The 14,734-nt window shown below is 38.8% G+C and overlaps 1 protein-coding gene across 1 annotated transcript in view; it reads left to right on the top strand.

The window, feature by feature from the left end:
* Positions 1-14,734, top strand: part of znf469 (zinc finger protein 469) — a 303,856-nt gene that overhangs the window by 236,512 nt on the left and 52,610 nt on the right. Inside the window, exon 6 of the mRNA XM_066713969.1 lies at positions 3,320-3,443. The gene's annotated coding sequence lies outside the window, so the exon portion shown is untranslated. The remainder of the gene's footprint in view (positions 1-3,319; positions 3,444-14,734) is intronic.

Raw genomic sequence — 14,734 nt, forward strand, 5'->3', positions numbered from 1 at the left:
GTGTGGCTTTTAAATGGATAATAAGTATGTGCAATGTTTTATTTAAAAAACAGCAGCTTAAGATGAAAACAAGAGCTTTGTGTGCTTCTGATTGACATCTTTTGAAATTTAAACCTCTAGCATCTCATCATGGTAACTCCAACACTGTGGGGATTGCTCAACAATGCTGGAGGGTCTAAGCGAGAGGTTTCTTTTACTGACATAACTCCACAAAAAGTAACAAAGCAGCTACTTTTGTTAAATCCCTGAAGGCAGCCTTTGCAATGTAAATGTTTTTCAAGGATTGTTTGAAAGGCCTTATGTGTGATTCAGTTTTGATATGTGCGTTCAGTCAGAGAGCTACTTTCAAGTTCTTACCGACCATCTTTCCTGGTTTTTCTATTTTTTACTTTTAACCATTAACATCATATTTGCCCCAATATTTGTGGGCATCTTAAACACTTACAGCAGGAGATAAGGTAGCTTTTTTATTAAGATGCAAATGTAGCAAGAACATTATTCTTCTAAATAGGCCAACACCCCTTAACTGCTATAACGGTGGGACAGTCCAAGTTAACTCCAACACACAGAGTCCATAGAGCTGAAGACCTAGACCCAGAATTGACCCCAAAGCCCAGAGTTTAGTGCCTCCTCTCTCATCCCTTCCAGGCCAATTGGTAGTGGTTCTCCTGGGAAGGACCTTCCTTCCAATCCAACATGATCTGGCGAGTAAACATCGTCAGGCCGCTATGTAAACAGGCATTCGGGTTCCCTGTGTTTGCGTTTGTGGGAGCATCTGTTTGCATCAGCTATCTTAGAGGGTAGACACCAAACAAAATGTGGAACAAATGAATATTTTATCAGCCTGGACACACAGCTAACCTAGTAATGAGGCATTGTGGGACTGTAAAGACCGTGTTTGCAACATTCCTTGTATCGCCTAGAGCGCTGAGTTTAGTGAACGGTACCTGTGAATGGAATATGCTGAATTTAGCAGTGTTCATAAAACTAGGAGTTGCTTGACCACCAATCCCAGCTCCTTGAATAAGCAGCTCACCTCTGACATGTTTAATTCAGAATATAACATGATATTATAACCAGCAGTCGTTTATAGGCAAAGTGCCCTGACTAGCTCTAAAGATAAAAAATTGTCCATGTGATTTTTTGTGTAAATGGTACTCTACTGTTGCTGATTGATCTGATGTAAACACAACATGACAATTTCTAAAGAATATGTATGTATGTAGTTAATAACCTTGTGTATAAATATGATGCAGTGCCAATCAGAAAAGCAGCATTTTTCAGTCATCCATATGTTTATTTGGCACAATTTAGGCTTAGGGTGTTGAAAAACAGTTGCAGAGTCGTCTCCATATCAGATCTTGAATAGACTTAGATGCAGGCCCATATTCAGAGCAGTTTGGGCATGAACTATCCCCTGATGGGAGGTGACTCATAATTATGAAAATACGTAAAGGAAAAAATAGAAAAAGCTAAGCATTTTAAAACATATATTCAGCATCTGAAGTAGGTGTGACTTCTATGATTAATTTACTGCTGGTCTCCAAATGTTTCTGAAGACAAAGAAAACACTAGACTTGGTTCTGTGTAGAAGTATTTGACAAGCCTTATTTAATATTTAACCTTAATTTACTGAGAAACCTTATGTTCGGCCAATAATAATATGGCACAGAATGGCCCAGTAAACGCGGGGGAGTGTGCTGAATTAGATGGGCATCAGCTTGTTACTGTGATAGCTGTCAACGCAAATCAATACAGAATAATCTGGTTCACATTCAGTGGGAAAAAATTAATATCCATGTAAAATAAGGATGCTTTGCACAGCTGCCACTATAAAAAAGTGAGCTTCAGTTTAATTTCTCTGGTGTTTAATATATGTTTTAAATTGTAAGATTATCCTTTGCTGATGTTTTTGTTTTGCTTATCGGGTTTCCTCTGTGCTGAGGTTTCACACGGATGACATTCGTGATCTGGAATAAGACTGAAAAGGCTGAATAACCTAGAGGAATGCTGTGTGCAATGTAAAAGCACTTTTAAGACTAAGGGAAAGAAATTGGTATGGTAGACCCCTAGTGGTCACTAATGGGTTCCTTAGACATTTAAGACACAAAAGTTAGGAAAGTACTGCATAACCCTGTTGTGAAGTGGCAGTTGACATTGATACATCCGTTTAGGCAGGATGCATAACATGGTTTAAATGTTGATGCTGTCTCAGTCTACTGATTTAATTGGTGGGAGGTGTGTTTGGGGGGCATGTATTTATATTGTTGGTCAGTATGATATGTAGTGAAATATACATAGTTCTGTAAAGTCTGTGCTGAGAATTTGAAAAGAAATTGGCATTATAAATACATTCTCAATTCAATCTGTTTATAATCCTTTAATCCACACTTTGTAATATATTTATCTCTCTCTCTCTCACACACACACACAAAGGGGACATCCTACTATTGCACTAATCTCAGTTTTACTATATTTTTCTAATTAACCATATATTGTTTAGGAATACTATTAGATAACATGCAGCCCCATTTCCTCTGCAGGAATTGTGCTTTACAGTAAGGCTTGTACAGTATCTATCCTTGAGCTGATTTTTTGGAATCATTAAGAGTTATTTTTCTTTACTTGGATAACTGGTGTTAAGCACTCAATAATAAAAGTATTTGTGGGTACCTTACTTAGTGCATTCATAAACCGATACATTTATTTGTTTCACCAAGCAGCCTCTTTCATTACCCTCCTATCTACTGAAGAGTGAGGTGGTCCATTTCTCGTTCTCTAGTCAGATAATTACAGCCGAATATAAAGTTACATTTTAAAGAACTATTTTTCTGTCTGATAGGGAAGGCATTCAACTTCTTAAGGTGTAACGAGCATTGTTGGGATGCAGCTGAAAAGAGCCAGTCATCCTATATTATTGTCCTTGCCCATAGAGGAAAGCAGGCCATTATCTGATATGTTGAAGTGCCAATTTTAATTGCAATCTCATCGTCAGCGCTTGGTTAAATAGTGCATTTCGGGGGAACCTGGCACAACTTACACCCTGAGAAGTGAGTAGATAGCTTCTATTATTTTTTTTTACCTTCCCTTCTCTCTCTCTCACTCTCCCTCTCCCTCTCTCTCTCTCTTTCCCCCTCTGTTGGCAGGCAGCGTGGCTAGAGGTTTTTTTTGGCAGATAAATCACTTTCTTCTTGGCTTGGCCCAGCTCTCACTGCCAATACAAACTGGAGCGTGCTACTGGCTAGAACGTCTGGGAGGGGGCGTGAGCACAGTGCTCGAGTCTTTGGTCAGTAATGAAGACTTCTCTTTTCATCCACAGATTACAGAGCGACTGTGTAAGGCAGAACTGCAACGCTAACACACTACACTACATTCCACAACAAGACAAACACTGCCAGATATGCAGCTTTTATTAACACCACCTCCAGGCTTACTGCTATGAGGTAAGACAGTTCCATTGTTGCTTTGTTTTTTGCCTTTTTTTTGTGTTTGTTTGTTTGTTTTTTATTTGTTTGTTTCCTTTGTTTTGAACACTGACATTTTTTAATTAAAAACCAAGAGGCTTATTTTTAGCTGGAATGTGATGGTATGCCAGTAGTAGAGATTGAATGAAAGGAATCTGCTGATTTAAATTTTTTGACAGTTATAGTGCAGACATTCAGTTTCAGTGCTAGTTTTGTGTTATACTCACTCACTCACTCACTCACACACACACACACACACACACACACACACACACACACACACACACACACACAGTTTGAGTCTTTTTTTTCCCCTATAATAATTTTGTTGGAGTGAAGTTGGATATTTTAAGGATTTCAGCCCTGATACTATTTAGTCTCGCTTCAGTCCTCTGTAAGAAAACAGATTGCTTTCCAAACTCCTAACCCTGTGTGACCCCTGAGATTTGTGTAGCTCTGGTTAAATGTCCAAAGCAGGGGTTACCTATTTGGCTTTATTTGTTTTTTCTGCTGATTCTTTTCTCCCTGTTCTCTTTAACCGGATAGAGGGGGATGTTTATGTTCATCTGTAAAAATATGAGCTGTGTTCATCTGCTCAACAGTCCAGAGGCTTTGAAGTGATACCATGGGCTCTGTCTGTCTACCCATCTTACCTCACATCCTTATCTGGGTCTTAAGTACCCACTGCCCTGAGGAAATATATTTTCTTTTGACTCTTAAATTCAGTTCTATATGAAAATAGGTTTCTGCACTCTCCTTGAAAACAAAATGTATTTCCTGATGTCTGTGCCTTATGTCCTTTTTTAAAAAAAGGGATTGGGAGGGTTTCTTTTCTCCTTTCAATGTGCATGCAAGCTTCTGGATAATTGGTCTTTCCATATCCTCTGCTGGAAAAATAAAGGGGGATGTTCCTTTAAGAGCCCTAAGTGACTTTCCATTAGTTTCTGCCGAGCACTGAGAATTGTGGTTTCCCAAATTTTCTTCTGAATAGTGTACAGTAGCTTAAGATAATTTAAAAAACACAGACTCCCACTCCAATGCCTGAAACACATTTGCTGCTAGCTCATGAATTGACTTTCCAGATTAGGCAAACAAAAAGCTAAAGAGTTGCACCTACTTTTTTGAGTGTTGGAACATTAGTGGTGTTGTTAAGTTTTCTAACCAACCTTTAAAACCTTACCGTGGGAAAGCTTAGGAAGTATAGGGAGCTATAAGAATTCCAGGGTATGGAAACCATGGTGACTGTCTACAATGTGTCATGAGAACACTTAATTAAGTTAAAAAATATTGTAACAGTTAGCTTTTACAAGTCAGAAAATTAGAGTTTTCTGTTTGGTCCCAGTAACCCTGCATTAATTGAATTAATGCTCTGTGTAAATGCTTTCAGAATGACAAAAGATGATAGCATGTTTGAAGCTGTATGACAAATGAGATGATACCAATCGCACATTTGTCTTACATATGGGAAATACACATAAAACATCACAGCTGAAGGCATGCTGTTCAGGCATCTGTATATTAATGTATGACTGACTGCTGTTTGTCAACCTAACTTTCCATTTTAAATAGTGCTTTTGCAACACAGCTGGAATGATGCCCCTGTCGTCAGTGCTGAATTCCCTACAAATGCATCAACAGAGAGACTTATCATTTCAACGTGTTTCTATTTCTGCTTATCCTTGATACAATGTCATCCTCCTGGGGATGTTCTTCGTTGACCTTCTCCACCCCAAGTCAAAGACTCAGATGTCACTCAGCCTGTGGAGGCTCAGGGGTACACCACACTGGAGAAGAAGTAGACCCGTGGATCAGATCCCTTACTCTAATTTGAAGCAGCCACACTCAGTCCCTGTGCCAAGCAATTCAGTGGACTATTTTAATTTCAAGCATCACTGGTGTCACCACATATACCAGCCGAGAATGTGTGCTGAATTGAGGCTGTAAAATGTATTCTGTTTGCCTGTGCCAAATGAACGTTTGACTTACTCTCCCACTTGTTGGATGCAAGATGTGACATTCTGGAGATTCTAATGGCCCTGTGACATCTCAGTCTTTAGTTGATGTTTGGCTGCTTATTTTCTTTGTTTCTAAGAGATTATGTCCTGTGCTGGAGTTAAAGTAATCTGAAGATGTCCTTGCTTTTTCAGTTGGTTTTTGCTCTATAAATTCCCTAGTGCATTGTCAGGGATCCAAGATCTTTGTAAAGTAGTGTGATGTGTTGTGGTGGCTTTTATACAGAGGCATCTAGAGGTTACAGTGTGCTTTACAGATGCAGTATAATTTACTTATATAATGACTATTGCACATGCGTATTCCTACAAGTTTTCTTTTCTTTTCCTGCATATCGTATGTCTCTCATATATGTCAGGTTACACCTTTTGTGTGAAAAACTGCAATAGCTCTGCTGTTGTCTATGACTACATCCCAACTGCCAAATTGGAATGTCCATCCTTTCCAAGTCATAAAAAAAAAAAAATGGCTGGAGTGTTGTCTCTTTGTCACTGTGAAACCGAATTTCACATAAAACAGCAGCTGTGAGGAAATATACAATCCAAGACATACAAAGGTTGGAGCTGAATTAAGTTTAACTTTAAAACTCCATCTATATCCTCAGTATATTTCTCAACATTAGAAAGTTATTCCTGTTGCTGGAAAAGCATAGTAATGAGTCAAAACATGAAAACTGATTGTCATGAAAATAATTTACATAATTGTCATTAATAAGAACTCTATTTTTTTAAGCCCCCGCTAAGTAGCTTAAATAAATAACTTGTTTAGTTTAAACTCTTGTTTAGTGTGACAGTTCAATAGAGCAGCAATACAGAACCCCTAATGGCAGGTGTCACTGTGGCATCCACAGCAATGATACTTGGCACAGCCTGACTGGTCCTGATGTAGGGCTGACCTTGAGCACTTTACTGACTACTCCTTTAGGTGCTGTTTTGAGCAATTGTGGTGTTTGGGCAACAGTTTTGCTCCCTCATTAACATGGCTTCAAAGATTAAAGAGCAGGTTAGAAGAAGAACCCAGGCTTATCATCTTCCGACAATATGCTAGACAAATGCTGGAAATAAAGGGGGGTTAAAAGAGCTTTGAAAAAGATATGAATTCTCTCAGACTTTATCCCAACCAATTGAATTCTCAGTCTTTTTGGTGTGTATTTGTTTTGGCTTTGGAATTGATTTTCGAGCCACCGATTGATAGGAACACTTCCCTTGTGTTTCCCTTACTCTTCTCACCCCTCTGTGTATATTGTGCAGATTGTGGTACACTTCCTACATCTCAAATATCTGTGTGCTTTACATCTATAATATTTATGTTCCAGTTCTTTCTTTGTGGATTAGATATGGGACAGTGTCCAGCCTAATTGCCTGCTAATTAGTGAGGCTTGATGTTGTCCACATTTATAATGTAGGCATGGTGTGCTTATTGTATCTGACAGTGACAACACTTGGGCAGTGCCAAGAGAGGATTTTAAAAATATGCCTGTCCTAAATCTTAATGAAAGCATTTAGTAGTGGTAGGGAACATTTTGTTTGTGTGTATTGAGGCCAAGCAGTTCTAGGGATGAGATCCAAAATAATGACTTATGAGCAAGAATCTCAGAAAAGGATAGATGCAAGTATATAATCCACTTCTGCCTTTTTGTGTGTGTGCTGCTGCAGTCATATTTGGAGCAGATCATTTTTTTGGTGAAAAGAAAAACCTTAACAACATAAACATATGTGAATGTATGTATGAATGTATATATAGGTAGATAGATATCATCACCCTCTATTGATCCACTGCCGAATGAAGGCCAGCAGTCGCTTTAATGCACGGATGCACACTATGCGTCCTGCCTCATAGCACGATACTGAGACGCTGAGTGTGGTAACCGGCTGGGTTTTATAATGTTCAGGAAAGGGGAAACACCTGTCTCCCTTTGTCCGTTTCTTTCTCTAAGCGCAAGACGGCTGGGTTTTGAATTCTTTGTCATCCTGGCTTGTAGGAAATGAAATATCTGGGCTGGGATGCAGTGCCCCTCGATGACCAGACCGCAGTCCATATTACTATCACCATCACCCTATATCAATCCACTGCTGGATGAAGGCATCTTCAGGATATTCTTCGATCTACAACTTCTCCTTTCCATGTCACGTCTGCAGAGTCAATGATTTCATCTTTGCATCTTTTTTGTGGTCATCTTCTAGGTCTATTTTCATCTCTTGTTATTCGTTCAGTAGCTTCCTTTTTCTATCTGGTTTTCATGCAATGTGTCTGGTCCATTGTGGTTTTAACATTTTCACTCTTTCAGTGATGTCACATATGCTGGTTTGTTCTCAAATTCAATAATATATTGTTCTATATCTTCTTGATATCCCAAGCATATATATATATATATATATATATATATATATATACACACATATATGCAGTATATACAAAATCATCCTGGCTTGTAGGAAATATCTGGGCTGGGATGTAGCACCCCTTGATGACCCCAGACCATATTACAATATATATGTATATAAATACAGTACTGTGCAACAGTTTTAGGCAGATGTAATAAAATGCTGTAAAGTAAGAATGCTTTCAAAAATAGACATGTTAATAGATTATATTTATAAATTAACTAAATGCAAAGTGAGTGAACAGAAGAAAAATCTACATCGAATCAATATTTTGAATCAAAGTGACACACTTTGCCTTCAAAACAGCATCAATTCTTCTAGATACACTTGCACAAAGTTTTTGAAGGACCTTGGCAGGTAGGTTGGCCCAAACATCTTGGAGAACTAACCACAGTTCTTCTGTGGATTTAGCCTCAGTTGATGACAGGAGATGAAAATAGACCTAGAAGACAACCACAAAAAATATGCAAAGATGAAATCATTGAGTCTGCAGGCATGACATGGAAAGAAGTTGTAGATCAAAGTAATTGGAAACATCCTGGAGAGGCCTTCATCCAGCAGTGGATTGATATAGGGTGATGGTGATAGTAATATGGACTGCGGTCTGGTCATCGAGGGGCACTGCATCCCAGCCCAGATATTTAATGTTCTACAAGCTAGGACAACAAGGACTTCAATACCCAGCCATTGTGCACTAAGAGAAAGAAATGGACAAAGGCAGATAGGTGTTTCTTCTGTCCAGAACACTATAATACCAAGCCGGTTACCACACTCAGGGTCTCATTATCATGCTACAAGAAAGGACAACGAGAGTGCTCCCGTGTGTTAACTGCTAACCGCTGTAATTCTTTTGGACTGACCTGGCTAACAGACCAAGACTAGAAACCAGACCAAGACTGAAGTAGTACGCCTATATTTGTCTAATGTTTTGCTAATGCTTTATAAATTTTACCCATTATTTCATTTTGGCAGTGTTGTAAGTACAGTATTTGTACACCAGCTGTATCTGCTGTATATGAGACCAAAGTCCCTGGCTTTAGTTACTGCTTTTGCATTCCATTTGTTTTTGTTTGAATATTGAATTTTGCCATATTTCAGTGTGGTATGCAGCCTGTGCCTCCAGCTATCTGCACACCTTGGCCTGGGAATATCAGCCTTGTGCAATTCCCCTTGTCAGTCCGTCATGTCTAATTATCACCTCCTGTCCAAATCTCAGCTTTAGCTGTACTCTTTAATAATATTAAACGTTTACGCAGCTCGCTGGGGTCTGGCCCAGGGCATGCCACTCATAGAGAAGTGAAAGAGGGAAGATTGGGGAGTCTGTACGGTGATTAGTTAGCCTTAAGAAGTCAGCTAATTGAATCATGGTTTACCAGCCTTTTTCAACAAGTGATTAAGACTCTCACTTTTAACTTATCAAGAAACAGATACATTTTCTTTTCATGAACAAAATAAGTTAGCTTTTTCATTTAATTTCAGATGCCTTTTGCTGAGTATTTTAGATCATTCCCTTCTACAAGTTGAAAAAGTAATGCTGAGTATCTTAGGAGCGAAATCCTTGAGTCTTGAGTTCATTGTTTGCAGCATGAGGACTGTTGTTTTTCTTTGTAATTACATTGTTTAGAACTAGTTACAACATATAAATATCCGATGCTACAGAGTTAGGGACACACAAACTAGTCCATGGCAGTAGTGGTTTACCCTAGATGTTTGATAAACATGGAGCACTTAAATCATGCTTTTATATTATGTAGTGCTGTAGACATTTAACTCATCTCTGGCAAACTGTCAAGTGTTTTATGTTGCTGTCATGTTTCTATCATTCTTTCGTGCTTCATCAGACTGCCCCCTATCATTGCAGCCTGTCACAGTGAACCACCCCTCACTGGGAAATGTAAGATGCTGGCTATAAGTTAGTATTAGAGCCAGGTTCTTAAATGATCTGTGAAAACCTCCCTCCAGTTTATCCCCTCCCTCCAGAGGGGAACCACTTACCTCCTGAGTGAGGAGTGTGACCCTATGTGCCACCCCTACTCCCCTCCCTGCACCCCCACCCCTCTGACTGTTCAGACCTAGGGTAAACCACAGGTCAGCAGCTGTGCGGGCAGGCGTTGGCGATATTATCCTTTTCTCACCGGGTTTCCCCATCATGACTCAGTGGCATGCTTTGTTTATGACAGGCCACTGTTTAATGGCTAGTGCCTGAAGCTTGTGACCTGTAAAGATTTTCTTTTCTGGGAACCTCCCGGCCGTGAGAAAATACTCATCATCTGGCCGCAGGGTTCGTGCAGCGTCTGCAGCCAGCTCCCGTGCCCCGACTGTAACAACAGTCACGGCACACTGTATGGCTCTCGTGTGTAAGCAATCCCCCCTGTTTGTTTTAATTCCTTTTAGGAGAAACGCTCACAGCGGTCGGCACTGCCATCCGCTTCTTGTTCTTCTCCAGAGCTTTGCTTTCTTTCAGCCTCAACCAAAATATCAGTACGGCTTACAAAAGCAAAGAATGATAAAACAGGTCTGTCAGAAGTGGTGTGGTTTGAATAATAGATAAAGAATTCAAGCTTTTGTCTCCTTCATAACAGTCCTCACTGCATCAAGGCTTTACTGTTTGGAATTTTTCCTCAGTAGGACCTTCATATCATCTGATGTATGCACTTATACACTACATATAATAACATATATATATAGTGTTTGTTGTTGTTGTACATATGAGTGTTATTATATTATTTATAAATACATTTGTATTTTAAACTGTAAAAAGCTCATCGTACCCACTGTGACCTTGCCTATCAGGTCAGCCAATGTCAGATTTGGTGTAGTAGTGAACAAGAATGAAAATTTGGATTGAAAGCTGAATAAGGCTGTGAAAGTGTCTGAAAAGGCAAATAGGCCTTACTGCTGCTTCAACAGACTGGAACGTGTGTAGAACTTAATGAGCCAGTGTACAAATGGTCTCTATTTGCAGACTTCCTTTTCACCCAATAGCATTGCTGTCTCCTGATTGGTTCTCCCTGCCAGTGCAGTCTCCTACTCCCAGCAAGACAGGATGCTCACTCTTACAGTCAGAGCCTGTGGATGTTTGATGTTGTGCTCTCATATAGTGTGCCTATTGTTTCCTCTCTCCAGAGCACTATTCCTGTAGGTAGCTGATGAAACTATAAATAATACCAGGAATGTATTTGTTCCTTTAAATAATTCTCTAGATTGGCTAAAAACAGCTGCACCATATGTTTCTCCCAGCCTTCAATCGGAGACAGATAGACCATGCATTCATTAATATAATGTCTTGGGTTTTAAGTTGTCCAGGGATAACAACAGAGATGCACACCCACATTAGATACACAGTCCTGTTAAGATGAGGGTACAGAAAATAGTCTGTGAGATAAGGATCTTTCAGGATTCAGAGTCAACCACCATTGTTGGCTGTAATTTTTTTTTTTTGTAATTCTTTATTCTAATATGTTGTAGTGTATCTGTTTAAGTGGAAGAAATGCAGTTATAATTGGTTTTCTTTCCATTATTTCTCTTAGGGTTATGGTTTGGTCCTGTGTTGATTCAAGATTCAACTAATGTGTTTGATCTGTCCTTCTCAAATAGACAGTTTTATTTTAATGCGTTTGAAACTGAACAGTTGTTACCCTTTCTTCTGTGTTCTATATCAATGACAATTGATCCCTGAAACCATTCTGAGAAAAAGAAACTGGGGTACATAAATAGGGACTATCAAAAACTGAAAAATTCTGTTTAATCCAGCAATGGCATCACCAAGTCAGTCATTCCTTAGCTTGTTACAGTATTTCTGCCTGTGGAGCATAATCACATGCTTTTACTTCCTTTGGCTATGATCCTAATTGGTTGTTTCATTCATTCCATTTAACACCTAATGCCAGTTAAGAATTTCATAATGAAGTACTAGGGTCAGCAACGTTTGAAGGAAGCATGTCTAATGCGTTTCTGCAATGCTGTTTAAAGTTCACATTTTGGCAGCAGTTAGATATACTGTATGCATGCAGTTTGACTGAAATGGCAATCTTATGCGTCAATATTCATTAGTCTTTCAGACAAGGGGGGAATTGTTTTGAAAAACATCCTGTAGCTTTTAGAACAATTACAAGTCAACTGCCATACCTTCCTGAATTAACATGCTCCTGGGCACATTTGGCATGGCAACAAAAGAGTAGCAATGTTTATCTTGGTGAAATCTAACATTCAGCTCTCTTTGTGCAATTAAGAGGCCCCTATTCTCTAAATCCACAAGGATTGTACCATGAGTTTATCCTATTGTTCCCTGGATTTAAGTTAGGCATTATTTAACTTTGGCATTAAAAAGGGAAAAGCAATATTTTTCTTCAAAGAGTTTTTCTATTATTGTGTGTCATGTGTGAGTAGATGTCTTATTGAGTTTGTAAGGCAGGATTTGGTAACATAAAAGAACACGACTCACTATAGTAAAATTAATCAATCACCTGTCAGGTTGATGTCTGGCTGGTACAGAATATATTGAAAGTAAAAGAAAATTATCAAAAAAATAAACAAGCATTTGTGCTGCACTTGTTGTTAGCGCTAGTTGTTGTTAGCTAGTGACAAAACTGAAAATCGTCGTAATGTTACAGATTGCATTCCCAGAGTTCATTTGAAGTGCTACAGCACCCTCTGTTACAGAAAGAGCCAAGCACAATACAGTAACTAAAGGCTGTCTCAGACAGTTTCCAAGTGCTGTACAAGGCCAGGCAGGACCCATAAATAATATAATTTCCATCTGCATTGGAGCTCAGACCTGTCTTTAATTAGAAAGATGTCGGCATCGTGTAGGAAATTATCTTTGACGTTGATAAGCTGGAAATTTAAGAGGTTTGACCCTTCGCTCTAACTGAGAGGTCTTTCCTGTTTGCGCTCTGTAGTTTCACTCTGGTGATACTGTGAATGTGAAGCAGACAGAGCTCTCACCTGTCGCTGGGAGCGCTGAGGTGGATTTGGACCCTTTGATTTCCACAAGCTCTACACAGAATAGAATGCATTTACAATGGAGAGATTTACAGCAGTATAAAGGGAATTAAGGCACCTCGGAAAACAATTGTCTTTGGTTTTCTGCTTTTCAAATTTCTGAACAGAAGTAATAACTGCAGGTGTTAGTGGCTATTACAAGTTACTTCCTGTTAACAGCATAACTCTCTGATAAAGCAGAAGGGTTAAAGCACCAGCTCCCATTGTACTTCTCCACTGAGATGGTAAATAAACACAACTGGAGTTGTTTCTGGCAGCCACATCAAGTAGATAAGTGCAATGCTTGTATCCAGAGGGGCTGGGACTGAATCCCAGTAGAGTCTGGCATTTTGTGCTGGGCTTTTAAATGAAGCGTATACAGTATGCATGACAGGGAGACTAAAACAGTAGCCTCTTCTACTATATTATGTTTTATACTCCATATTTTATTTTTTTATCAATAACTGGGGACAGAACGTATAGAATTCCGAATCACTGTGTCTAAAAGTCTAAAGCCTTTCCCACACATTCCACCAGTGTGAAACTGCATGCTTACATTTAAATCTCTGAACATGCAGAAGCTAATGTTTTCACCAGCATTTAACATTATTATTATTATTTTTATTATAACATTTGTAAATCCAAATCCAAGTTTAAGTTATGGTTTCATGCTTTACATGCAGTTGATCTTGTTGGGTTGGGAGTACACTTTTTCTTTTGAAATGTAAACCTGGAAACATGATAAGTTGGTTGCCAACTGAACATCAACATCAACTGAACCTGCCCACTGCCAACACTGACTCAGTTGTCACTCCTTATCTCAATTATTTGACAGCTGCATTGCTCTGACATTTGCACAAATATGTACTAGATATTTTCCCAAAACAAAAGGAAAGTTTTACTAAGAACCATCTCACAAGATTTACAGGAAGTTAAAATAGCACTTCTGTGGCATTCATACCTCGGGTTTCTTATTCATAAAAAGGACGTCACGTGATTCAATGTGGAGTGGTTTTGACCAGGCCTCATAGCTGGAAGTCAATAAATAATGTGTTAGTTCATGTGTATTTTCTGGAACAATGAAGAGGCTCTCGTGTTGGCTGTAAATGCATGACTGCTTACCTTACGCACTCTTCCAGCTGTGTTCTCCATGGCTCTAGATCTTCAAAAATGCACTTCATAACAAGCGAGTTATAAATTTAAAAAGTCAAAATGGCAGAAGTTTCCTTTGCTGATATACTTGGCGAAGATTTTATTATTTCTAGTGCTTGGCTTTCACCGCAAGCTTTTGTTTCCATTACATCTATAATGGCATGTTTTCTTGCTTTCATGAAGTGCCCCTTTGACTTCCGAGTACTTAATTATTTATATATTTATTTCATTGACAAAGATTTTAGAATGGGTAAACCTTAAAAAAATTGAATCTAATCAAAATATGATAAGCCCTACTTTACCGATGTAATTGCATGGCAATAATGGGGAAAAAAGAAAAAAGACATACCTCAAACCATTACAGACTTGCCCATACTTAAAATTATATTCTGGAAAGCTAGATAATGTTTATGAAAGGGTTTATGGTCTGAAATGAATGACTTGATGCCAAGAAGGACTGAAACAGGAGATATAATGGTAGTGTCTCTCAGCAGCAGTTATTTTTAAGGGTGGCCCTAGCCATTTAATAAAACAACATGAAACATTAAGGGAACTACATTATGAAGCTGACGTTATCCACATTTGTACCGCATCCAAAGTTGCAGAGGGTTTATTTAGGGCAAACTTCACAGAAAATTCCATACGTACTTAACCACGGCTAAGTAGAAACATATTCAAAACATATTTTTTTAAACATATATGTGTGTATCCTAACTTATGTACAGCTGCAAGAGAAGGTTG

Source organism: Amia ocellicauda, chromosome 9 (assembly GCF_036373705.1).
Source record: "Amia ocellicauda isolate fAmiCal2 chromosome 9, fAmiCal2.hap1, whole genome shotgun sequence".
Classification (NCBI taxonomy): Eukaryota; Metazoa; Chordata; class Actinopteri; order Amiiformes; family Amiidae; genus Amia; species Amia ocellicauda.